This window comes from Lepidochelys kempii, chromosome 3 (assembly GCF_965140285.1).
Source record: "Lepidochelys kempii isolate rLepKem1 chromosome 3, rLepKem1.hap1, whole genome shotgun sequence".
NCBI classification, from domain to species: Eukaryota; Metazoa; Chordata; order Testudines; family Cheloniidae; genus Lepidochelys; species Lepidochelys kempii.
In genome coordinates, this window is record NC_136382.1 from 202,705,644 (window position 1) to 202,733,308 (window position 27,665).

Consider the following 27,665-nt stretch of genomic DNA (forward strand, 5'->3'; position numbering starts at 1 on the left):
GGCTGAGTCACTCCCATGTTTGCCCAGGCGCCCGATTAAAAGAGCACCCAGGACTTCGTCGATGATGGCTACCAGTCATACTGCACTGTCTGCTGCCAAAAGGCAATTAACTGCTACTGCGTAGCAATGCAGTACCGCGTCTGCCAGCACCCAGGAGACATACGGTGACGGTTAGCTGAGTGGGCTCCATGCTTGCCGTGGTATGGCGTCTGCACAGGTAACTCAAGAAAAAAGGCGCAAAACGATTGTCTGCCCTTGCTTTCACGGAGGGAGGGAGGGAACGGGGGCCTGACGATATGTACCCAGAACCATCCGCGACAATATTTTCACCCCATCAGGCACTGGGATTTCTACCCAGAATTCAAATGGGCGGTGGAGACTGCGGGAACTGTGGAATAGCCACCCACAGTGCAACGCTCCGGAAGTCGACGGTTGCCTTGGTACTGTGGACACACTCCGCCGACTACATGCACTTAGAGCACTTGTGTGGGGACACACACAATCAACTGTATAAAACCGCTTTCTACAAAACCGACTGCTATAAATTCGACCTAATTTCGTAGTGTAGACATACCCTATGAATAATTTAATCTATCAACACAATAGAGTTTTCCTAAAGACCTCTTTGGTGAGAAATGTGACTCCTGTTCCTGCATTGATCAAGTAACATTTACACATTCACCTACAATAAAATATATTGTCAAAATGTTTCTTATTTCTATATCTGAGATATTAGTAGAGCTGCTCAGCGAAACTTTGACAAAACCATATTTCATCAGAGTATACAGTTCTCTTGAAATCAAAAGACTTTGTAAAATTGGGTCGATTTCACCGGAATTTTCATTTCGGAAAAATGGGAGGGGAAGTTCCGACAATGTTGAAATGTCCAATTTTGACATTTTCAGAATGAAATGTTTCGATTTTTTGTTCTGAAAGGATTTTTTGTTTTGAAATTTTTAAAATATTGTATCATATTTATTATTATTATGCAAAGAAAATTTAAAGAATCAAAATCAATATGAAATGATTGACCTGAAACAATTTTTTGTTTTATTTTTAAAATTCCTTCTTGCAAAATTTCAAAATTTTGGGTCAAATCAGAACTAAGTCAAATTTCAAAAACTTGAAGTCCTTCACAAAATGGAGCTTCCATACTCTTCCCACCTCTAGCTACTCGGTTAATATTGTTCCAAGACTTAAAGAATAATTTCCTTAAAATGAGCAACACTTTCATCTAGCTATAACTTTTATCTCACTATAAGCTCAGTCATTTATAATATAGTAGGAATGAGAATATTTAGAGATGAAACTGACACTGATAAATGTATATATTAAAATAATTCTTTCACAGTGCATGATGCAGATCCTATTGAAGTCAACTGGAGTTTTTCCATTAAATTCACTGGATGCTGGATTGGGCCTATACTGTCAGGACCAATCTATCAAGGCCGGGATGTAGGCAGTCAGGACTAGTGGTTAGTGTTGGGGGAGGCAGGTCTCCACGCCAGCCAGGGTTCAGAACCAGGAGGTCAGGAGCTGAGGTCAGGAACCAAGAGTCAGACACCAGGAATCAAGACGAGTCAGGAACAGGGAGGTCAGGAATTATGAGTCAGATACCAGGAATCAGGTTAAATAAGGAAACCAAAGAAGGTCAGGAAAAGGAGACAAACCAGATATCAAGAACCATGAGTCAGATTCCAGGAATCAGACTGTGTCAAGAAACAAGGAGGTCTGGATTAGAAGACAAGAACAAGTAGAGCTGGGTGAGCAGTCCAAAGCAGGGCAGAGCCCATTTGTTTCTTCTTTTTGTTTAAGTAGAGGGAGTGGGCCATTGTTCCTCCCCAGAGGGGAACCTTTGATCTGGGCTTCAGGGAGTCCTGATTCTAGCTGAGAGTTATGACCCCCAGTAACCCCATAAACCAGAGTTTGAAACTGTGGGTCATGCCACAATCTTAGGGCCAAAATCTCCTCTGTCATCTGCATGATGAAATTCTTCACTTCTGTTCTTCTGTCTCTCTTTTGTGCTATTCTGAGGGTTTAAGGACTTACATCACATACACGACTGTTGCTGGCCCTTTGCACGGGAGGAATTTCACACGCAGAGCAGAATGGGCATCAAGAGATCAGCTCTGTGGCCCAGACCAGAGAGAATTTAGCCTTTAATAGCTGTGTAAATCTTCCAACCTTTAGTTCTTTATTTAACAAAAACTATCAGGGTGAGTGAGAGCCACTCAAAGGGATGAGAAGAAGAAAAAAGGCAGAGGTCAATGCATGCCAGATCGTGACCTCTGGGCAAAGCCCAGGTGAAAGAGCCAAGTGTAGGGATCATAAGGCAGACGGACTACTTCTCCCAGGCTGCAGAGCAGGAGTGGAGCTATTTGAAAGCTGCCACAGACAAAGCAGGTGACTAAGAATTGTGTCGGTCCTATTATTTTTGTTACCCTGTCTCCTCTGCACTCCTCCCGCTTGTTTGTCTCACTGGCCTGTTACATCTTGTCTTTTAGAGTGTTTGCTCCTCAGGGCTTTCCTATATTTTTGTGCAGTGTCCAGTTCAATGGGACCTTGGCCTGGCTGAGGCCTGTAGGCACTATCCGCAATCTACACATTGAATAATGACAACACTTAGGGTTGCCAACTTCATAATATTTAAAACCCGGACACCGTCATCCTCCCTCATCCTGACTCTTCCACACAAGGCCCCACCCCTGCCCCGCCTCTTCCCACCAAGACCCCGCCCCTCATTTGATCCTCTTCCTCCCCCCCCCCCCCCACATTGCTTGCTGCTATTCCCCTCTCTCCCCTGCCTGGGTTGGGAAGGCGTCACCTGCAGTGCTGCGGATGGGAGCTGCAGCCGCCTGACACAGGTAGGAGGCTGGCGCTGGTGACGACCTGGGGCCTCCCTGCTTGCAGTAACCAGACTTTGCGTACCCAGTCAGTAGATATGGCCGGACACTGTCAGGTCCCCTTTTTGATTGGACTTTCCGGTCGAAAACCAGGTACCTGCTACCCTAACAACACTGTCTGCAATCCTCGTGCTCACCATTCATGGAGGCCTTATTACATATTATTATTATCATTACTATTATCTTCATCATCATTTGTATTGTGGTAGCACACAGCAGCGGCAGTCATGGAGCAACACCCCACTGTGCTCGGCACTGCACACACACAGACTACAAAGACAGTCCCTGCCCCAAACAGTTTACAGTCTGTCGTTCAAGTTAGAGGATCACATAATCACACCCCTGTGCCTTCTGCTAGCCAAAATACATGCACCGCAGTGGCAGAAAGCCTCATTTCAAGAATCTCAACCACCATCATGCCCCCGAATAGTCAGAAATCTTCCATTCTCTCACAGTATCACACAGAAGCCACCAAAATCCTTAGGTAATAGTTGACATTTCTTGTAACAGCCACCTGGGGGTTTGCTAGTTTTGTAAGAATTAAAATGCGGAGGAGGAGTGCTGTGGATCTCTTTATACAGAATCATGGCAATGGATGTAGAAAAGACCTATGTGATCATTAAGTTAATTGTCCTGGAAGGGCAGGTTGCCATTTCTGGAGAGCAGAAGTATCCGTTGTTAAACTAAAATAGTCTACCTTTTCTGTAAATTGTCATTTCCACGTTATGGTGTTTATTTAATGGAGGGGTGAATATAAAAAATGCGTGGATGATACATTAACTGCTACATTCTGCTTCTCGGTGTATCGGATTCTATAGTAAAACACCATTGGATTATGAAAAACGTAAGTCAGAGCTTTATTGAAAGCTGGCTTAGCGTATGCAGAGACGATTAATGATTTCTGTCCATCTCTCTTACCTGTATGGGAAATTTACAGCATTGATTTCCTAATTCTAACTTTTCAGTCTCTTAGAATAACTCCAAAAAAGGAAACATGTCTCTCACAAGAACTATTTTTTCCTTTAGATACTATTCAAGCCTTTGAGAAATACCAGATTCACATAAAAACCATTTTCTCTCTAAAGGGAAGTCAATTTTGAATGTCGTTTTGGCAGAAAAATGTATTAAAGTTCTTAGCCGCTTAAATATTATAGCAGGATGTGTTACAGTCATGATTCTACATTCCCGTATAACATGTATTATTAAAAATGCTGGACTGTTTGAACGGCCACATTTAACTTAAAGACATTTTGACGCATTATCAGCTTTCAGATTCTTTGTTATAAAATTATGAATGTGACATGAGAGTGTTGTAATATATGTGGAGTGAAAATCCAATTACAGTAAAAGCCTGGATCTTTATAGGCTGCTGCTGTGAAAATACCAACTTCACATTGCCACTCCATGCATATAAATCAGCTGCACCCTGACTCACGAAAACATCTTTATTTAGGACAGCATTTAAACACATGCTGAAACCCCACTGACATCAAAGCGAGAAAATATGAACCCCAAAGGCACAAAGGCACAAAAAGCAGAAAGCCAAGAAAAAGAACCACAAGAACCACAAATGGGTGTTTTTTTAAAAAAATAATGAACAGGGCTCCCAATTAATCGTAGTTAACTCACGTGATTAACTCAAAAAAATTAATCACAATTAACCGCACTGTTAAACAATAGAATACCAATTGAAATGTATTAAATATTTTTCTACATTTTTAAATGTATCAGTTTCAGTCACATAACAGAATACAACATGTACAGTGCTCACTTTATATTATTTTTATTACAAATATTTGCACTGTAAAAATGATAAACAAAAGAAATAGTATTTTTCAATTCACCTCATACAAGTACTGTAGTGCAATCTCTATCATGCTGGAAATGGCCCACCTGATGATCACTTTAGATAAGCTATTACCAGCAGGACAGTGGGGTGGGAGGAGGTATTGTTTCATATTCTCTGTGTATATATAAAGTCTGCTGCAGTTTCCACGATATGCATCTGATGAAGTGAGCTGTAGCTCACGAAAGCTTATGCTCTAATAAATTGGTTAGTCTCTAAGGTGCCACAAGTACTCCTTTTCTTTTTGCGAATACAGACTAACACGGCTGTTACTCTGAAACCTATCATGCAAGTGCAACTTACAAATGTAGATTTTTTTTGTTACATAACTGCACTCAAAAACAAAACAATGTAAAACTTTAGCGCTTACAAGTCCACTCAGTCCTACTTCTTGTTCAGCCAATTGCTAAGAGAAACAAGTTTGTTCACATTTACAGGAGGTAATGCTGCCCGGTTCTTATTTACAATGTCACCTGAAAATGAGAACAGGCATTCGCATGGCACTGTTGTGTCTGGTGTCGCAAGATATTTATATGCCAGATGCACTAAAGATTTCTATGCCTCTTCATGCTTCGGCCATAATTCCAGAGGACATACTTCCATGTTGATGTCGCTCATTAAATTTGTGACTGAACTCCTTGGACAAGAATTGTATGTCTCCTGCTCTGTTTTATCCTCATTCTGCCATATATATTTCATGTTATAGCAGACTTGGATGATGACCGAGCACATGTTTGTTTTAAGAACACTTTCACTGCACATTTGACAAAATGCAAAGAAGATATCAGTGTGAAATTTCTAAAGATAGCTACAGCACTCGACACAAGATTTAAGAATCTGAAGTGCCTTCCAAAATCTGAGAGGGACGAGATGTGGAGTATGCTTTCAGAAGTCTTAAAAGAGCAACACTCCTATGCGGAAACTACAGAAGCCTAATCACCAAAAAAGAAAATCAACCTTCTACATTATCTTCTGCAAATGTAAACAAACCTGTTTGTCTGAGCGACTGTCTGGACAAGAAGTAGGACTGATTGGACTTGTAGGCGCTAAAGTTTGACATTGTAGAAAATGTAGAAAACATCCAAAAATACTTAAATGGTATTCTATTATTGTTTTTATAATTGCATGATTAATCGCGATGAATTTTTTTATCACTTGACAGCCCTAAAAAGGAATCTCATAATTTTTAAGCCAATTTTATGATTTTGGATGCCTGACTCATGATTTCTGAATGCTTGGGGTTGGCAACTGTAAAAAGCCCGTAACAATCCTTTTAATAAAGCATCCTGATTAACACTTTCTCTTTCAGTTTCTATAACTCTCAAAGGCCATGGTGCAAAGGCTTCTTTTAGTAAAAAAGGACTGGCCAAGAACTTGATAACAGACCTCTTTGTAAGAATGCAGAGTTCATTTGATCAAGGGCTAAACATGCAATTCTGAGAATTGCAAGGACTCTTATGAATATGTATTGAGTATTAAAGGTAAGGTAGGTGGGGTAATATTTTCCATCGGATCCACTTCTGTTGGTGAAAGAGTACTATTATGCCAGTGGCAAACTGCCAAAGTGCTACATGATCAGTACTGCTAAAAGAGCAACACACAGCTTACAAAAGGGCTGGTGGAGTGTTGCTGGGAATTTATTCAAAACAGATGCTGATATTTTAATAGTACTTTAATTTTAAAAAAGGTTTGGAAGGGGATCAGGTGGTCCAACTGCAGTGTTTGCCAGTACCATTAGGACACTTGCACCATTCTGGGACAAGCCTTCTCCAGGTATCCAATTTGCTTTTTATATGGGATGGTGGGCTTGTGCTGACTGAACAGTATTGAGCGTCAAGTCGTGAATGCTCTTTCCAGCAGTTCTAAAGACTATCCCAAGTGACCAGAGGCAAGTCACTTACCTTCCCTGTCTCTCAGTTCCTCCATCTATTGCATTTACGTCTCGGATAACAATATGTATCTACCTCACAGTGTTGAAATAAATTCAGTAGGGGCCTGATCCTGTGCTTACTATAGCCAAACCACAGGTCCCATTGACTTGGAGGGGCCAAAGATCAGGTCCTAAGTCAGTAAAGCATTATAGAAAACTACAGCAGGGTTATTATAAAACTTAGGAATAGGTATAAAAAGGGTAAATTAATAAATCAGAACAAATCTCTGAATGTAAATGGCCAGTAACAATCATTGCATCTGCACATACCTGATGATACCCTGGTCATAAACAGAGGCAGCCCTTGTGTGTGAACAAGACATTGTGTGGGGGGGTCTCTTTCCTACACATACTTTAAAGCTTAGCTGCCACTAAATCAGAAACAAAAACCAATCACTGAAGAGATTAAATTGGGCTCACAGGCATCTTGCATGAGGTTTAAGAAGTGCAACGGCAAGGTATGCAAAGCTGACAGCACACCCTTATAAAGATTAAACAACGACAGTAATACATTCCCAGTTCCGAAAGAGAATGTGGTGCAGGGGAAGCTGAGTCTGTATGAGTCCTGCTGGGTTATATTCCATGATTCTCATGACAACTATTTTAGAGCACTGCTAAAGGACCTCCCCCAGCTCTACAACAAAACCTGAACACTGCGGCACCAGCAAAGTTAGGGGACATCTTTGGGAGTTCCATTGTCACGTTAAGTATCTCATCTGTCTCAGTCTGAGTGGGTGAGTCACAGAATTCATTATCGTGCCAACTGACAAACCTGTGCTACCAGCCTTATTAGAGGTAGTGTAAAAGACATCCGAGCAGTGCAAGAAGTTGCGGGTATTTGGAAAAGAACCACTCTAGACAAATCAGACATGTTATTGTATGTAGCCTGCTCTGACACAAGTACTAGTTAGAGTCAATTGCAAGGTCATGGCCTAGGTTTTTATCATTTTCACTGCTAGCATATTTTACGACACACGCATTTTCCAAATGTTTTAACCTGCATTTTATCATTTTAAAGTACTTTGGAATTCCTTTGAACGTGAGGTGCTTTTTAATCACAGATTGTTATTATTGTCCTTTAATGACTACTAGACTGGAGAGGTTATCAATAAAATTGGCAGTGGGATTTCATGTTAGTGCAGTGCTTAATAAAATGAAATTTCTAAGCCCATAACATTTGCTGAATTTCTACATTTCTAGCTCTGAATAAATCCCAGGAGAAATCAGCTTAGTTAAGTTGGCTAAAGTTGCAAAGAGGGTTCTCAAAGGCCCTGATCCAACAAGACACTTACGCACATGTTTGATTTTAACTTAGTTCAACGTTAAGCACATGCTAAATATTTTGTTGCTCTGGGGCCTTAAAGCTTGATTTTGTTTCCTCAGAAGTCAGTGACAAAACTCCCATGAAGTTCCACGATGCAGAATCAGGCCCTTACTTCACAAGTACCTTATCAGAGTTTGTACACATTTTAAAAAAAGAAAAAAAGGTCAAAAATTTTGAAACTTTGGATCCAAAAATTAGGTACCTATTAAACCACATAAATAAATAGTCTAATTTGGGTTCTAACTGTTGAATGATGACAAAGACTACAAACCTCTGAAATCAGGGCACTTATTTCAGTGACTACATATGGAATTAGTTGCCTTTCTTTTCCTATCACTACCTGCTCTGACCTCTGGAGTGGTCAAACTCCAGGAGAGAGAAAGAGCAGGCTATATACTACCCTGTCATGTACCATCCAGTGCACCAGGCCATCCAAGGAAGCCCAATGCCTAATGAGGGTGTATGTCTCTCTGCTAACGGCCACAACACTGCTCATTAAGACTTTTTGTGTAAGTTTTCACCAGTATGAATAAGGGCTCCACAACAAGATCTTGAAGGGACAATCATTCAATAATACCCCATAAAAGCCTGTGGCCTCTTTAGTGGAACACAGTAGCACAAAGGTATGAGACATCACAGATAGCTAAGTGGAATTTATTGCTTTTAACTCAAATCTAAATTTCAAAGCTGATTCAAAAACCCTTTTTGTCACACACCATCAAGCAATAATACAGGATGGAGGACTTCCAATCAAATAGACTGACAGCCTCATTTTTCACAGAAATCAATTTTTTTTTCTCAATCTTTTCTTTTCTGAGACCGAAGTCAAAACTATCAATAGTTTATCTGTCACTAATCCCTTCTCACTGATTAAACATTAAACGTTAAAAAATGTCCAGGCACGGGAATCAAATACAACAACACACCTAGCCCTGGTCTACACTAGGACTTCAGGTCGAATTTAGCAGCGTTAAATCAATCTAAACCTGCACCCGTCCACACGATGAAGCCCTTTTTTCGACTTAAAGGGCTCTTAAAATTTATTTCCTTACTCCACCCCTGACAAGTGGATTAGCACTTAAATCGGCCTTGCCGGCTCGAATTTGGGGTACTGTGGACACAATTTGACGGTATTGGCCTCCGGGAGCTATCCCAGAGTGCTCCATTTTGACCGCTCTGGACAGCACTCTCAACTCAGATGCACTGGCCAGGTAGACAGGAAAAGAACCACGAACTTTTGAATCTCATTTCCTGTTTGGCCAGCATGGCAAGCTGCAGGTGACCATGCAGAGCTCATCAGCAGAGGTGACCATGATGGAGTCCCAGAATCGCAAAAGAGCTCCAGCATGGACCGAACGGGAGGTACAGGATCTGATCGCTGTTTGGGGAGAGGAATCCGTGCTATCAGAACTCCGTTCCAGTTTTTGAAATGCCAAAACCTTTGTCAAAATCTCCCAGGGCATGAAGGACAGAGGCCATAACAGAGACCCGAAACAGTGCCGCGTGAAACTGAAGGAGCTGAGGCAAGCCTACCAGAAAACCAGAGCGGCGAACGGCCGCTCCGGGTCAGAGCCCCAAACATGCCGCTTCTATGATGAGCTGCATGCCATTTTAGGGGGTTCAGCCACCACTACCCCAGCCGTGTTATTTGACTCCTTCAATGGAGATGGAGGCAACACGGAAGCAGGTTTTGGGGACGAAGAAGATGATGATGATGAGGTTGTAGATAGCTCACAGCAAGCAAGCGGAGAAACCAGTTTTCCCGACAGCCAGGAACTGTTTCTCACCCTGGAGCTGGAGCCAGTACCCCCTGAACCCACCCAAGGCTGCTTCCTGCACCCGGCAGGCGGAGAAGGGACCTCCGGTGAGTGTACTTTTTAAAATACTGTACATGGTTTAAAAGCAAGCATGTGAAAGGATTACTTTGCCCTGGCATTCGCGGCTCTCCTGGATGTACTCCCAAAGCCCTTGCAAAAGGTTTCTGGGGAGGGCAGCCTTATTGCGTCCTTCATGGTAGGACACCTTACCACTCCAGGACAGTAACACGTACTCGGGAATCATTGTAAAACAAAGCATTGCAGTGTATGTTTGCTGGCATTCAAACAACATCCATTCTTTATCTCTCTGTGTTATCCTCAGGAGAGAGAGATATAATTCATGGTCACCTGGTTGAAATAGAGTGCTTTTCTTCAGGGGACACTCAGAGAAGCCCATTCCTGCTGGGCTGTTTGCCTGTGGCTAAACAGAAATGTTCCCCGCTGTTAGCCACGGGGAGAGGGGAGGGTTGGGGGGGTAGCTACGCGGTGGGGGGAGGCAAAATGCGACCTTGTAACGAAAGCACATGTGCTATGTATGTAATGTTAACAGCAAGGTTTACCTTGAAAGAGTGTAGCCACTGTTTTATAAAATGTGTCTTTTTAAATACCGTTGTCACTTTTTTTTTCTCCACCAGCTGCATGTGTTTCAATGATCACAGGATCTTCTCCTTCCCAGAGGCTAGTGAAGATTAGAAAGAAAAAAAAATGCACTCGAGATGAAATGTTCTCCGAGCTCATGGTGTCCTCCCGCACTGACAGAGCACAGACGAATGCGTGGAGGCAAATAATGTCAGAGTGCAGGAAAGCACAAAATGACCAGGAGGAGAGCTGGCGGGCTGAAGACAGTAAGTGATGGGCTGAAGAGAGTAAGTGGCAGGCTGAAGACAGGGCTGAAGCTCAAATGTGGCGGCAGCGTGATGAGAGGAGGCAGGATTCAATGCTGAGGCTGCTGCAGGACCAAACCAGTATGCTCCAGTGTATGGTTGAGCTGCAGCAAAGGCAGCTGGAGCACAGACTGCCACTACAGCCCTTGTGTAACCAACCGCCCTCCTCCCCAAGTTCCATAGCCTCCACACCCAGACGCCCAAGAACGCGGTAGGGGGACCACCGGCCAACCAGCCACTCCGCCACAGAAGACTGCCCAAAAAAAAGAAGGCCGGCATTCAATAAATTTTAAAGTTATAAACTTTTAAAGTGCTGTGTGGCATTTTCCTTCCCTCCTCCACCACCGCTCCTGGGCTACCTTGGTAGTCATCCCCCTATTTGTGTGATGAATGAATAAAGAATGCATGAATGTGAAGCAACAATGACTTTATTGCCTCTGCAAGCAGTGATTGAAGGGAGGAGGAGAGGGTGGTTAGCTTACAGGGAAGTAGAGTGAACCAAGGGGCGGGGGGTTTCATCAAGGAGAAACAAACAGAACTATCACACCGTAGCCTGGCCAGTCATGAAACTGGTTTTCAAAGCTTTTCTGATGCGTACCGCGCCCTCCTGTGCTCTTCTAACTGCCCTGGTGTCTGGCTGCGCGTAACCAGCAGCCAGGCGATTTGCCTCAACCTCCCACCCCGCCATAAACGTCTTCCCCTTACTCTCACAGATATTGTGGAGCACACAGCAAGCAGTAATAACAGTGGGAATATTGGTTTCGCTGAGGTCTAAGCGAGTCAGTAAACTGCGCCAGCACGCTTTTAAACATCCAAATGCACATTCTACCACCATTCTGCACTTGCTCAGCCTGTAGTTGAACAGCTCCTGACTACTGTCCAGGCTGCCTGTGTACGGCTTCATGAGCCATGGCATTAAGGGGTAGGCTGGGTCCCCAAGGATACATATAGGCATTTCAACATCCCCAACAGTTATTTTCTGGTCTGGGAATAAAGTCACTTCCTGCAGCTTTTGAAATAGACCAGAGTTCCTGAAGATGTGAGCGTCATGTACCTTTCCCAGCCATCCCACATTGATGTTGGTGAAACGTCCCTTGTGATCCACCAGAGCTTGCAGCACTGCTGAAAAGTACCCCTTGCGGTTTATGTACTCGGCGGCTTGGTGCTCCGGTGCGAAGATAGGGATATGGGTTCCGCCTATGGCCCCACTACAGTTAGGGAATCCCATTGCAGCAAAGTCATCCACTATGACCTGCATATTTCCCAGGGTCACTACCCTTAATATCAGCAGATCTTTGATTGCGTGGGCTACTTGCATCACAGCAGCCCCAACAGTAGATTTGACCACTCCAAATTGATTCCCAACTGACCGGTAGCTTTCTGGCGTTGCAAGCTTCCACAGTGCTATCGCCACTCACTTCTCAACTGTGAGGGCTGCTCTCATCTTGGTATTCATGTGCTTCAGGGCAGGGGAAAGCAAGTCACAAAGTTCCATGAAAGTGCCCTTACGCATGCGAAAGGTTCGCAGCCACTGGGAATCGTCTCAGACCTGCAACACTATGCGGTCCCACCAGTCTGTGCTTGTTTCCCGAGCCCAGAATCGGCGTTCCACAGCATGAACCTGCCCCATTAGCACCATGATGCATGCATTGGCAGGGCCCATGCTTTCAGAGAAATCTGTGTCCATGTCCTGATCACTCATGTGACCGCACTGACGTCGCCTCCTCGCCCGGTATCGCTTTGCCATGTTCTGGTGCTGCATATACTGCTGGATAATGCGTGTGGTGTTGAATGTGCTCCTAATTGCCAAAGTGAGCTGAGTGGCCTCCATGCTTGCCTTGGTATGACGTCCGCACAGAAAAAAGGCGAGGAACGATTGTCTGCCATTGCTCTGACGGAGGGAGATATGGCTTACAGGGTTGGCTTCAGGGAGCTAAAATCAACAAAGGGGGTGGCTTTACATCAAGGAGTATTTCAGGTAGGACTTCACGGAGGGTTCCAATAAGAAATGGTGCACCTAAGTTATTTTTCTTATTGGAACAAGGAGGTTAGCCTAGCCTCTGATTGATACATGGCTAGATTTACCTCGCTGCACCTTCTCTGTGAGTGACTACAGTGTGACCTAGAGGAATGAGTCCCCTAGACAGGGGAGGGGGGAAAGCAAATGAGTACAAAACAAATCTGGTCTATTTCTTGTTTTGATCCATTCCATCTATCTTTTACATCTTTGGCTGGCAGCAGACGGTGCAGAATGATTGCATGCCATCCACATCTCATAGCTGCTCGGCAGAAGATGGTACAGTACGACTGCTAGCCATCCTCATCTCTTGCCTGCCCGGCAGAAGATGGTACAATATGACTGCTAGCCATCCTCATCTCTTGCCTGCCCGGCAGAAGATGGTACAGTACGACTGCTAGCAATCCGTATCGCCTGCCTGCTCACCATAAGATGGTTCAATAGGACTGACTGCAGGACTAAAGAGAATGACCTGGTCAAGTCACTCCAAATTTAGTCCCTGCGCCCATGTCTGCCCAGGCGCTCCCAGCCGACGTGGCCAGGAGCACCTCGGACACGACGATGACGGCTACCAGTCATACTGTGCTGTCTGCTGCCACAAGGCAAGGGGTTGCTGTTACTGTGTAGCAAAGCTGTACCGCGTCTGCCAGCACCCAGGAGACATACGGTGACGGTTACCTGAGCGGGCTCCATGCTTGCCATGGTATGGCGTCTGCACAGGTAACTCAGGAAAAAAGGCGCAAAACGATTGTCTGCCCTTGCTTTCACGGAGGGAGGGAGGGAAGGGGGGCCTGACGATATGTACCCAGAACCACCCGCGACAATGTTTTAGCCCCATCAGGCATTGGGATCTCAACCCAGAATTCCAATGGGCAGCGGAGACTGCGGGAACTGTGGGATAGCTACCCACAGTGCAACGCTCCGGAAGTCGACTCTAGCCTCGGTACTGTGGAAGCACTCCGCCGAGCTAATGCACTTAATGCACTTAGAGCATTTTCTATGGGGACACACACACTCGAATATATAAAACTGATTTCTAAAAAACTGACTTCTATAAATTCGACCTTATTCCGTAGTGTAGACATACCCCTAGTTGAAAGGATTTCATATGTTTTTCATTCCCGACAGACATTATTGGCAACATCAAAGATATTCAAATCAGCACTTTTTAAACTCCCCCTTTTCATTACTATAAAAATGCAAATGTATTCTGATTTTTTTAAAATGTGTCTATTTACATCATTAATTCACTCTTACTAAATTTGCAGCGGCTAACCGGCAGGCAGGGGTGCTCTGCAGTACCCGCTTGAGGGCCATGCATAGTACTGGAACTGCTCCCCAGTATGGTTTGCAAAGTTTGGCCACCTGTTTGGGGCAGGGTAGCCCAGGCCATATGCTTGGCATCAGTCTCTAAACAAAAACTGTAACTCAGGATTCGGCTGTCTGAGCCTTGAAACAAAGAAGAAAACCCTTCAGAAAGCAAGTGCTTAGTTGCAGTATTTAGGGCAAGGCCCTGGCCTAGGCCAATCCTGAGGAGCTCCCCATCTCACCCAGCTCTGCCCCAAGCAAACACAGGCAAGCTGTCTTAACTAGCCTGCTTGTTCTTGATTGGTCAGTATTTACTCTGGCCCTTCTAGGCCTCTGGAGAATTCTCTTGTTGGTCGCTAGGTCTGACTGGATTTTCCTTGGTTGGAGAGTTGTCGCTGCTAATGTGTCTAGTGGGAGCAGGGAAGGGCTGTCAGACCCCCATCATGCTAATCCACAAATTAATTTAGTCCAAGAAAGCCAAAAGCTGTGTAATGGGTTTTTACAACAACCATTTTAACACCTTTTAATAAAAACATTTTAACAAAATGGCAGATGATGTTCAACACCGATAAGTGCAAAGTAATTTACACTGGAAAAAATATCCCAACTGTACATATGAGTTCTAAATTAGCAGTTATCGCTAAAGAAAGAGATCTTGGAGTCACCATGGACAGTTCTCTGAAAACTTCAGCTCAGTGTGCAGCAGTAGTCAAAAGGGCTAACAGATTGTTAGGAATGATTAGGGAAGGGATAGAAAATAGAACAGAAAATATCCTACCACTATATAATTCTTGCTATATAAATCCATACTGTGTCCAGTTCTGGTCAGCCCATCTCAAAAAGGATATAATGGAACTGGAATAGGTTCGGAGGAGGGCAACAAAGATGATTAAGGGTTTGGATTGGTTTCCATATGAGGAGAGACTAAAAGATTAGGGCTGTTCATCTTAGAAAAGAGACGACAAAGAGGGGGATCTGATAGAGGTCTATAAAATCATGAGTAGTGTGGGAATAGAGAAGTGATATTTACCCCTTCACACAATGCAAAAATATCAGGGGTCACCAATGAAATTAATAGGCAGCAGGTTTAATACAAACAAGAGGATGTACTTTTTCACACATAGCACAATTAATGTGTGAAACTCATTTGCTATTGGATGTTGTGATGGCCAAAAAGTATAACTGAGTTCAAAAAAAGAATTAGATCAGTTCATGGAGGATAGGTCCAGCTATGGCTATGAGCTACGATGGTCAGGGATACAATCCTATGCTAAGGAAAACCATAAACCTCTGACTTCCAGAAGCCGGGAGTGGAAGACGGGTGGGTCTCTTCAGTCTCCCTGCTCCGTACACTCTCCCTAAAGCTCTGGTACTGGCCACCATCGAAGACAGGATACTGGGCTAGATGGACCATTGGTTTGACCCTGTGCAGCAGCCCTTATATTCTCATGCACGTTTTGCAAAAATATCAAATCAATGAGTTCCTGAGAATTATGCAGATATGTTCTAACGGAAAATACTACTGAAAATACTCATCTTTCCTATGGCATCAAACTATATTTTAAATGTGTGTGTTCAATTACTGCAGTGGTGTACGTACAGAGAGTAGTTAGGTGCCCAGCTGCCTGATTTGAACATCCAGGTACTTGTTTGCAAATGTGATAGTTGCACAACCCAATTTAGAATGCACAAAATTGTCTCTAAACGTCCAGAAATCAAAGGCTGGTTTAAAGCTGACAGTCTATAGTTAGCACAGTCCAATATCATGGGACTACACGTATGGCTCCCACTACAAGACTAGACAAACAGGAGCTGGGAGCGCTTTAGAGGAGGATTTAGTCCCTGTGGAAACAGATTGCACCTTGCATTGCCCTCTAACACTGATCTTTTTGGATACATATAGCAGGCTGAAAGGCTCAGATGCGAACAGTATCTAAATTTCCCTTGGCATTATGATATGGGGTCTTTGAGAAAGGGAGAATAATTAGAGAAACATTTTATGAATTATATGCGTGCCTATATAAAATGAAGTGGGTTTTTTTCAGTATAGAGATTAAATGCTAAGCAGATTTCATATGCCTGTCTGAACAAAATTCAACTTTGAAAGGAAAAAGCAGTGATTCCATTTCCAGTTCATTATAAAAATCACCACATAAGAAAATCAGGTTATGAAAATTATAATTCATTAATAATCATTATTATTGCCATTACTGTAGGACCTGGGATCCCCAGTCTTGGACCAGAATTCCAATGTGCTAGGTGCAATACAAACATAAAACAAAAAGATGGTCCCTGCCCGAAACTGCCTACAATTTGTATTACTTGATTCCTATACCGTATATATGGTGTGGTTATGACACGCAAGTGTAACAGTATCAAGGGCATGGTATGCTTCACTTACAGATAGAATCTCAGCAGAAGACCTTCCTACTCTACTGGTTTTCCCTGTAGAATAAAGCACTTTTGGCCTATTAGGAAATATGGCCAATCTACTGTTTAGTAATAAGCCAGGCTCTGTGCCATGATGGGTTTCCTATGATTTTACTGTGCGTTAAGAAAAAGCCCTGGCCCTGAAAATGTTTCAAAATCATTTTCCGTTTCTCTGACTTCTCTCATAATTTAAGCAATCAAAAACCAGATTCCCCATGCTCGCCCAGGGCATAATTCTAAGCAAATCTCTGTCTCACTCCTTTGTTTGTTTTCCCTTATAATGTCCAGATTTCTCATTTCATGCTCTTCGTGTTTGAAATTTACTATAGGCAAGATCATGTGCCAATAATAAGGTGTGGAGCACGATTGCACTGCCTAGGAGCACCCTGGGGGTGCAGGAAGACACAATTCCCTCCCTGTTCCTCCCAAGCTGCTAGGGAGAAAAGGAGTGAGTAATTTTCTGCTGGCCTTTCCCCCGCACATGCTCAGCTATACTGGCCAGAGAGCAAGGGGTGGCTCCTGCCATTCCCAGCTGCTCTCTGCCCCACTCTCCTCACAGCTGCTCCAGGGAGGGAATAAATGGTTGCACAGCCCAGCTGACCCCTGCATGCCTGGAACTACGGTCCCAGATAGCAACCTTGGAAGTGTTTAGGTCATTCCCAGAGATCAGACAGCAGGCATGTTTGCAGAAACAAGTTAGGGATGGTTTTCTTTTTGGATCTTTGACCATCCAATGCACAACCTTTCAATGCTACTACTAGTACTATCTATCCATCTTAGGTAGATAGGCCCATCAATGCAGTATCACAATCATTAACACATTTATCCTCACAACATCCTTGTGAGGTAGGGAAGTACGATTATCACCATTTTACAGATGGGGAACTGAGGCACAGAGAGACTAGGGCCCACAACCCCAATGGTATTTAAATCATTGAAATCAATGGAAGTTAGGAACCTAAATACCTCTGTAGATCAGGGCCTAAGTGACTTGCCCAAGAAAGTCTATGCAAAACCAGGGAATTGAACCGATGTCTTCTAAGAACTCTGGTGACGTGACTTTCTGCATTTCCTTTTAACTTTTTTTAGATTAATTGATAAACTGAGGAAATTCTAAAAAGGCAGGGTGGTTTTCTACATGTCCGTACAGCTCCTAGCATATTTTGGTTGTTATTGACATAAATAATAATCATCATCATACCAGATGTTTTGTTTGGCATTCCATTTACTGTACCATACAGCTATATTACACTTTCTTTTATTCTTCCACAGCTTTAGTATGGCAGCTTTTATTTCTTGAAAGCATTTCTTTTGCTAGACACTATACCATAGTAATGCCATCCAGTTCACACCTGTAAAAACACCCTAGCAAAAAAGACTCAAAAATGTAAGCGCAAGAAGATGTTTACCCCTGTAAAACTGAACGAAATGTGATATTTTTTTCAATCCATGCTATTTTGGGAGTATGCCTACAGGGAAAATAGCCCAATACTAAGAATAATTTCTATCAATCGTCACATTCAACTGTGTTAAAGCACATCTTAATCCAAAAGATATTTTACAAAGAAGCCTTAACTCACAGAAGAAAGCAACAATCCCATTTTAATGATCAACCTTTCTTAAGATTTTTGAAAGCAGCAAAATTGTATCAATTTCCATCAGCTGCAGATATTTCACTGTCAAAAAACCCAAAAAAACTTGGTAACCTAAAAATTTTTCAACTCCTCTCTTTCTCAAATATTTTATTTTATTTTTCTGCAATGGAATTTCAAGGGTAGAAAAAGCAGAGAAAACAAACGTGACATTCACTTTTTTTCCCCAGCAAAACCCTTGCTAATTCATTCTCTTTGGTCCAGTGTGGAGTATTGTAATCATAGCTATCCACTGAAAAGATTTCTACAGAAGACGTGATTTCTACAGCAGGTTGCATGGCACATTACATAGGAGCAGGAACGTTTGCCCTGCTGTCCTGGCTCAATTTCCACCTACCTACAAATAAAATATTCTTCTTTCAGTCCTTAACTGCTGTGCTGTTACTCTGTTTGAAGGCTTTATCTCAGATGTGGCCATGCATTTCAGCGACTTCTCTATATATAGGTTGCAAAGTCTATAGACTTTCTGAGATCCTTTGGATGAAAGGCACAGTATAAACGTCATTTATGCTTTGAGAGCTCTGCAGGGCTTGGACTGTGAATTCCCACAATCGGTATTGAGTTTGCTGCAGCTTTTATCTGGTGGAAATTTAAACCCAGAACATTGAAGGTACTGAATGTAATTGTTGCCTACACAGCATCAAAATAGCTGTCTGGAACAGACTGTTAACAGTTACTGTTGAAAACATATGAATTATAAACTTCTGAGTTAATACATATGACTTTGACAGTTTGATTAGAACTGCTGGAAAATGACAATGAGCGGGAAGTATTCTATTTGGCCACCTTATCTTCTTCCACCATAACCCACTGCCTAGAGGGACCAGCCTCACTTTGGTCAGAAATGGTTAGAAATATAGATTACAATTACGAATACTTCAATTATGAGAGAGTGGTAGAGGGTTCTTACTGATACAATCTCAGATTTACCAAGAGAATGGAAGATGGAAAAGACATAGGTGTGGCAGTATAAAAAAGAAAGCAGATGAAGGAAGGGAAAGCCACAAACTTGCGAGTAATTATTTCTTCTTTATTATTGTGAGTGTTGCTAAATACCTGCCGTCCCCACTGACTTTAAGCGTTCATTGCTACAGAGCATATTTGAAAGGAGGAAAGAATTACAGTGATGACGTGATGGCAGCCATCTTGGCCGACACAACAGGACTGAAGTGGAGACCTCCAGAGCTAAGAAGTATAAGCTGCTACAACTTGAGCTCTCGAGCTTGGGCTGTGACAGTCTCATATACTCTGTGGATGCGGCACAGAGGGGGACATATAACATACACTCACCAGTGAGTTATGACACATTTTCTCCTGGGCTACTTCATGCTAACCACAAGTTCTCACGAGATGTCATGGAGTGCAATAACTTCAGAAGTTAATTCCGAAGGTATTCTGTGACTTTTGTTCACTGCAGTAATTTTACAATTACCTGATAAGTCCTTAAAACAGACTGATTAACTGATAGGTTATTTTATTATGGAAAAACCCCTGGGAAGCAGGGCCAGATTTACTCTCCTCTGGGCCCGGGGCTATTAGATTTTGTGGGGCCCCTGTATACAAGTCGTTTTCCTGGGAGGGAGTGTGGTGCAGGAGGGGGCTGGGGCAGGAGATTGGGGTGCAGGGTCTGGGAGGGAGTTTGGGTGCAGGAGGGGGATTCTGATCTGGGGCAGAGGGTTGGGGTGGATGAGGGGGTGCGAGGTGCAGGCTCCGGATGGGAGGCGCTTACGACAGGCAGCTCTCGGCCGGTGGCACAGCAGGGCTCAGGCAGGCTGCCTGCCTGCCTGCCATAGCCCCACACTGCTCCCAGAAGCAGCTGGCTCCTAACATGTCTCTGCAGCCCCTGGGGGTAGGGGGACAGTGTGTCTCCATGCACTGCTCGCGCCCGCAAACGCTACCATTGTAGCTCCTATTGGCTGGTTTCTGGCCAGTGGGAGCTGTGAGGACAGTGCTGGGGGCAGGGGCAGCACGCGGACCCGCCTCCTCGCCGCAAGGGGCCGCAGAGACGTGCTAGCAGCCAGCCGCTTCCGGAAGTGGTGTGGGGCCACGGCATGCAGGCAGCCTGCCTGAGTGCCTTGCTGTGCCATGGGACTTTTAGTGGCCTGGAGTTGGAGATCACTGCCTACAATTTATTTTTGTGGGCCCCCCCCCCCTTGAGCTGGGACCCTGGGCTGCAGCCCCTAAAGTCCCTGCCTTTATCCGGCCCTGCTGAGAAGGTGGTGTGTTACAAGTATATTTAAACTTAATGTATGGACATGTCACTGAAAATGAACAGTTCAACTTCACAAGGCAATGTGACTTTGTATGGATGCAACCTGTATATTGAAAAAGAGGAATGAAATATACCAGGAGTATGAGTAAGAACTATGAAAATGTTCTGAGACCTTGTGCATCAGGAGAGAGCGCGAAATGAAGAATCAGTAAAGAAATTGGATTCAGGTGGTTAAATGATAAATGAATTTCAGTAGCTGAGAAAGTGCATAATGCTGTCTCTCAGTACCTGTTAGAAAAAGAACATTCCAATGGCAATGTTTTTGGCAAGCACTTGGAAGGAGAAGAAATTTCTCAGGGGATGTCATGAAAATCATTGAAAACAGGTTGCTTTGAACTATATAGTGCTGAGAGCTAATCAATGAAGACAACATAAAAAGCGTGGCTGGATGCATTCGAGATAGGTTTGTATGGAGAACATAACACATCAGCTTGGAAAACAGAGTCATGATGGAAATAATGAGAAGCATAGACGTGTGAGTAGCACAACAACATGGTCAGTGAGAAAACGAAAATAGAGATGATGGAAAAATCAATGTGTGAAGGAGGTGATGGAAATGGTTCCAGCAGAAAATGGAGTGTACATCATTAGGAATGTATGTAGGAAAACCCAGATGGAATACTAACGACAACCAGAAAAGCAGGGATGAGAAGAGCAAAATCAAGAAGGGTAATAGTTTGTGTTCTTGAAATAATAGACAATATCCAGTAAACGTCTCTTCTGATAACAATGATATCGTATGCAAGATTCCCATTCTTTCCATGAATGGAAATTAGCAAATAGTAATTAATTTAATCAGGATTTTTCAAAGGATCCTAAGGAAGCTAGGTGCCTAAATTCCATTGAAATCGAAAGGTAAGCGATGCTCTGAAATGTCCCTCTGTTTGTCAGATGCTGGGAATGGGTGACAGGGAATGGCTCGCTTGATGATTACCTGTTCTGTTCATTCCCTCTGGGGCACCTGGCACACTGTCGGAAGGCAGGACACTGGGCTAGATGAACCATAGGTCTGCCCATATGGCCGTTCTTATATAAATGGACACTCTCAATTCAAATGTATTTTGGTAACTACCTTAGGCAATTTTCAAAATCTCAGGCTCAACAAAAATACTAAATGACATTGTGACGTTGCACCCCATAATGCTTTATAGAAATATGCTTATGAGTGTACATATGACATGACTGGAATATGTTTTATGCTAGATATGCCATGTAACAGATCTCTGCAAAGGATATGATCTACTAGATATATTCATCCTATTTACATGCATGTATCATTTTTGTGTTCAAAGTTATGAATATTGGCCATATATTTGTTTGATTTTAAGTAGCCTCAGTGAAGCAGTTGGTCAGCTTCATGAGAAAAGACTATTCTCAGTAAGTGCCCAGTCAAGAAACACTTAAGCTAACAATGAACTTTGAGAGGCGCCAGTCCACATCTGACCTTTCCTGGGAATGTTGCATCAGCCGATAAAGTTCTGAGTCATGGATGGGCTTGCCCATGTGACTTGCCCATGTGACTCCAAAACTCCATCTTGCAGCCGTATGCTGCTTAGGAGAGGAGAAGGGGTTTCCACCCACAAGAGAGGAACTATATAAAGACCTGGGAGACCCCTCCATTTTGTCTTCAGCTGGCTCAAAAGGTAGCCTCTCCACCCCCAAAGGATACCTGAAAGAAACTGGAACAAAGGAGAGTAACTATAGGGGTGTGAGTGATTGCTGGACCCAGACTAGAAGAATTCTAGTCTGTCAAAGAAGCTTACTGGAACATTTCTGAGGCTGAGATTTCATCTGTAATCACTTTTTTACTGTATTAGGCTTAAACTTGCGTGTTTTATTGTATTTTGCTTGCTAATTCACTTTGTTCTGTCTGTTATTACTTGGAACCACTTAAATCCTACTTTTTGTATTTAATAAAATCACTTTTTACTTATTAATTAACCCAGAGTATGTGTTAATACCTGAGGGGGAGCAAACATCTGTGCATATCTCTTTATCGGTGTTACAGAGGGCAAACAATTTATGAGCTTACCCTACATAAGCTTTATACAGGGTAAAATGGATTTATTTGGGGTTTTGACCCCATTGGGAGTTAGGCATCTGAGTGTTGGAGACAGGAACACTTCTTAAGCTGTTTTCAGTTAAGCCTGCAGCTTTTGGGGGATGTGTTTCAGAGCTGGGTCTGTGTTTGTAGCAGGCTAGCATGTCTGGCTCAAACCAGGCAGGGCACTGAAGTCGCAAGCTGCCAGGGAAAATGGGCTCAAGGGTAGTCTCAGCACATCAGGTGGCAGTTCCCAAGGGGGTTTCTGCGATCCAGCCCATCACAGACATAGTAAAATTACCGCCCCACCCTAGAACCCATACAGGATATCACTAAACAATTGCAACCCATATTCGAAGGGGACCACATCTTGAAAGAAACCTTTCCCAAATACCCTTTTCTGGCCTTCAAATCAACCTCGCCAAGTTCATGATCAGAATCAAGCTCCTCCACAGACCAGGACAAACCAAATCAAAGCGGCACCAGACCCTGCCACCACAACAGATGCAAAACCTGTAGACATATCTCCACTTCTATGATGATCAATATCCTCAAAGAAAATCTGCACATCTTCAAAAGACGAGCCTGAGAATTTAAATTCATAACTTTGCTAGATACTAAAAATCACAGACTTAAAGACACTGGATTTATGGTTTATTACAACAATCTGCAAGCCACTACCTCCCCTTTTTTTTCCTATGACTACAGAGGTGTTAACTGGCCACTTCACCTTGAATAGTCTCTGTGATTGGTGTTCATGTCACACTTTACCTGAAACGGTTAAGGTAGCTGGGAAGGAGCTAATTGACCTAATAGGATACACCTGAGGGAGAATTAGGCACGATAGGCAAGATTTAATAGAAGATGAAACTCAGCTGAGCAGGTGTGGGCTGGGCTAATACGAAGCCAGCAAGGTGAGGAAAGAAGGGAGCTGTAGGGGAAGTAGGCTGCAGTCATTCCCTAGGCGTTGGGAGCTTCAGCTGGACCCCATGGGAGGGCCAGAACACAGAGAAAGAGAAGGGAAGTAGGAAGGAGCACAGGGAAATAGCAATGGGATCTGAGAGTGAGCCACTGACTAGTGGGTCCTGGTGGTGGAACCTGGAGTAGTGCGTGGGCCAAGGTTCCCCCACTGAGAAAAGTGGCATAGGCTTGAATTAGAGGGTGGCCTGGTAAGACAGCCTGGAAGTTGATCCTGTGGGACTTTGATACCCCTGGAAAGGGAAACAAAGATAATGACCTGGCCAGAGGGCTAAGTCATGAAGAGGGAGCGTGCTGAGCCCCAGAGAGAGAGGAGCTGCGGTGAGAGTAAACTAAGGAAAGGGATGGCAGGCTTGGACGGAGCTAATCCCCTGTGCAGCAAGGAGGAGGTGCCCTAGCGGCAAGTGGACTCCGGTACAGTCTCTTTCAATATCTGTTAACTACTTACGTTAAACTATCTGTTCCACTTGTATTTAGCTGCGACACTCTGAGTACCTTTCCCAGACCTGAAGAGCTCTGTGTAGCTCAAACGTTTGTTTCTTTCGCCAACAGAAGCTGGTGCAATGAAAGCTATTATCTCGCCCACTTTGTGTGTCTAGTAAAATTAAAGGTGTTTGGGCAGATTTTGCTGTCAGCCATGACAGCATAAATATAGAATAACTTTATTAACTTGAAAGGAGTTATTCTGGATTTACAGCAGTGTAAAACGGGCAGAACTGGGACCATTTGTTTAACAGTCATACATTTGTTAATTTTTTAATAGACTTCTTCAATTAGATCATGCCAACTTGCAAAGAACTTTAAATTTCTTACATTGGAATATAGGCCAGTGTTTTTATTACTAATATCACTAAGTAGGCACCACAGAAGATTTTACTTATTCAAGAATTTCTTGAACTACAACCAGTAATTTAAAACTGTTTCATTTAGATAAGAGACTTATAAAGCATATGCAAAAATAGTATCCCAGAAATGTAGGACTGGAAGGGACCTCAACAGGTCATCTAGTCTAGTTCCCTGCACTGAAGCAGTACTAAGTATTATCTAGATCATCCCTGACAGCTGTTTGTCTAACCTGTTGTTAAAAAACTCCAATGAGATTCCACAAATCCCTAAGTAATTTGTTCCAGGGCTTAACTACCCTGACAGGAAATTTTTCCCAGTGTCCAACTTAAATCTCCCTTGCTGCAATTTAAGACCATTACTCCTTGTCCTGCCCTCAGGGACAACAAGAACAATTTATCACCCTCACATCTACCCTCATCATTAGGTACAGTATGGGAGATCTAGTCCTTCAACAGAGCCTGGCCTATAGGGGAGAATGGGAGCATACAGCACCACTGCAGCATTTCCAAATCAAAATATTTAGGTTTTTGATTTTGTGCTGAAACGTCAAAAGTTTCCAGGGGAAAAAGGCCATTTTCTGACCAGCTCTAGTGAGCAGGTAATTCCTGCCTAGTACAGAGTCAGTTTGGGGAGCAGCCCCTAGGCCAGCCATAGCAGGAGTCATAATCTAGCAGTGATGATAGTACCACAGTCCCCTCAGAGCCATTATTATTTTAGGTTTGCTGTCAACCACCAGCAAGTAAGAATTGTAAAATACTTGAAATACACAGCAACTGGACAAACTGCAAACAGTAACTTACTGTTCCACATTACACACTGCTATAAATTGTTGTAAGAACATTTAATCTTTGGACAATGCCAGAACCATTCAATTAGTTTGCTGTATTGTGTCATTTTGCTGAGATCTTTAGCAGACATTTCATACAATTACCCACTTCTGTGACTTAAAAGAAAAAGCCTTTGATCCATCAGAATCTTTTGGTCATCAGTCTAGTCTGGGATAGTTCTTTTGTCTCAGCCTTCAAAAGTGCTGCAGAATCATTATGCCTTGTGCTCACCTTTGCTCACCTTTCAAATGTGAGAAACTTTGTGTGATATGACTTTTTCTGACACTGAGTCTAGCTTGTTAAGTTATGTAACCCAGAACCCTGATCTATCAGAACGAACTACAGAATACCATATATGTTCAATGTGCAATTTTCCACAATATTTCCATTACTCTTGATGGAACCTGCAAGTGAAGCTCTCTGTATAACTGGTGAAAAGGTCCCTTTACCCAGCTGAACCTTTTAACAGGATAAGGAAGGACATGTTGAAACTTTAACGTTACAATTCGTTATAGATTTGAAAAAAATGATAAGCCTCTATTGAAAACTCCATATAACATGAGTATTTAGAAGGTTGCCTTGCGATCACAGATGGCAAGTTTATATTTTCCCAGAGTGAAATTTGGGGGAAGAATAAAAAAATGGAATACGAAAACAATACTTTTCCAGTATAGTAAATGTATCAATCACTTCATCAGACAATTATAATCTACACATGCAAGACATACACCTGCCCCTGCATGAGTGAAGGCACAAGAAGTCTTTTCCCTCTGCCCTTGTGTTCCCTCTTGCAAAATGCTATTGCGATGTTGACATTGACAGCAAAGTACAGTTCACCGAGGCAGTCTGTCTGGAAGGCAGCATGATCCAGTTTATTCTGCCATTGGCTAAGACACAGGAGAACTGGGTTCTATTCCACTAGCCTGGTGGTGATCTTGGGAAAGTCATTCAGCCTTTGTTTTCTCATCATACTTACCTCCTGTGCAAAGCACTTTGTGACCTACAGCTGAACAGTGCTATGTACGACATAAGTATTATTAAATGGGTTCATTTGCAATGTTCTACTGAATGGCTCTATTATTCCACCATTTTTGACATTCATGGTGCATGGTGTCTACAAATCTATAACCCTCTCTATAACAGGGTTAGCCAACCCCGATCACAGAATAAGCCAGACCTGGGACAGAACAGAGGGACTGTCCTATAAATAGCAACAGGGGCCTAAGATTAGGGTGATCAGATAGCAACTGTGAAAAAATGGGAGGGGGGGAATAGGTGCCTATATAAGAAAAAGTCCCAAAAAATGGGAAATCTGGTCACTTTACCTAAAATGAAGCTGGAAAACTCAGGAAACACTAGCGAGACTGCAGAGAATGTGAAGTGCTCCTGCAGGGAAGACTCTGAGACCAAGGGAGCTGTGAAAAAAAAAAAGGAGCTCAGGAAGCTTCTGAGGGGAAACCATGACAGGGTTTGGGCCTAGACATTTGGAGGCCCATTGGCCAGAATCAGAAGACTGAGCTCCAGGTAGGGAGAGCTGGGAGAATGGGCTGTGAGAACAAGACTGGGCCAGAGAAAGAGCTCTGGCTGTGAGAGACCTCAGAGCGAAGTGTAGACTTTTATGTGGTGAGGGACTTAATTTGGGGATCCTGAGGAGAATTATTTCTGTTATTAAACTGGGCCCATGCAGGGGTATTGTTAATTCAGAAAAGGAGTGTTTCTGTTATTAAACCAGCCCCAGGCAGCAGGCAGTGTTATCCATATGTACAGTTTTTAAGGGGGCCTTGAAGAAGGAGAAGCAGAAGCGGGGTACCTGCAAAACAATCCTTGGGCATGAGGGGGTGCTTAGTAAGCAACCACCCTGCTACACTTGCTGACCTTTCGGAGCCTCTTCTTGTTTCTCTCATTGTATTTGGCTTGTAAACTCTATGGGGCAAGGAATCCATGTTAGTCAGTTTTGTAAAATGCCATGAACATCTATGGTCCAATTCAGAGAACTGCAATGTTCTTAGAGCCCTCAACTCCCACAGAAACTGAGGATGCTCATCACCCTACAAGAAGGACCAGGTCCCTATGGCGTGACATCAGTCAAGTCACTGAAAAGTGGTTCAGCAACCTGCAGATGTGTAATAAGCTTTTGTTCCAGGAAAATCATCCGACAACAGAAAAAACTTGGAGGCATCCAGTTAAACCTCAGAGGGAAGTTGGAGGATTCATTTCTCTCTTATGGAATCTATATTTCATATGCAAAAGGGTGTTGAATTGTGGACTATAATTCTATTAGAAAGTGCAGACCCGCTCCAAAGACCACTGAAGTTACTGGAAAGACTCCCATTGATTTCATGAACAAGGAGAATCAAATGAAAAACCAAACAGATTTCTGCTAACTTGGAGATTTAGGAGAAAACTGAAATCTAAAACTGTGGCAATCTGTACCTCAACACAGCCCCTTGGAACTCTCATATTCACCACTGTCACGTAATTATGATATGTTTCATACAAAGTATGTCATGTAAGAAATCATAGGAAAGGTCATGGTCTTCTAAAACCCACTGTTCTGTCTATATATCATTAGTGTGTGTGAAATTATGAG

General features: G+C 43.2%; 1 protein-coding gene across 10 annotated transcripts in view; it reads right to left on the reverse strand.

The window, feature by feature from the left end:
* Positions 1 to 27,665, reverse strand: part of PLCB1 (phospholipase C beta 1) — a 653,791-nt gene that overhangs the window by 254,548 nt on the left and 371,578 nt on the right. The gene's annotated exons all lie outside the window — the stretch shown is intronic.